Genomic DNA, 239 nt, shown 5'->3' on the forward strand with positions numbered 1-239 from the left:
CCTGAGCTCAGGGTGGGGGGGGGGGGCAGAAGGGCGATGCCACCAGCGGGCAAGTAGCCGCCAAAGAAACCATGTTCACCTTGCCATGCACACATCTGCCCACACGCCCTGTGTCCCAGCCCTGCCCAGCCTGACAGCCTGCCTCCCCGCCAGAGATGCCTGCCCATCCCGGCCCTGCATCCCCTCCCAAATGCACACCCGGACCTCTGCCCCACCCGCCCCCCTCGACCCCGTGCACC

At 69.0% G+C, this 239-nt stretch overlaps 1 protein-coding gene across 1 annotated transcript in view; it reads right to left on the reverse strand.

Moving 5' to 3' along the window:
• RCOR3 (REST corepressor 3) overlaps nucleotides 1-239 on the reverse strand; it is a 45,958-nt gene that overhangs the window by 41,352 nt on the left and 4,367 nt on the right. The gene's annotated exons all lie outside the window — the stretch shown is intronic.

This window comes from Myotis brandtii, unplaced genomic scaffold (genome assembly GCF_000412655.1).
Source record: "Myotis brandtii unplaced genomic scaffold, ASM41265v1 scaffold2254, whole genome shotgun sequence".
Taxonomy (NCBI): domain Eukaryota; kingdom Metazoa; phylum Chordata; class Mammalia; order Chiroptera; family Vespertilionidae; genus Myotis; species Myotis brandtii.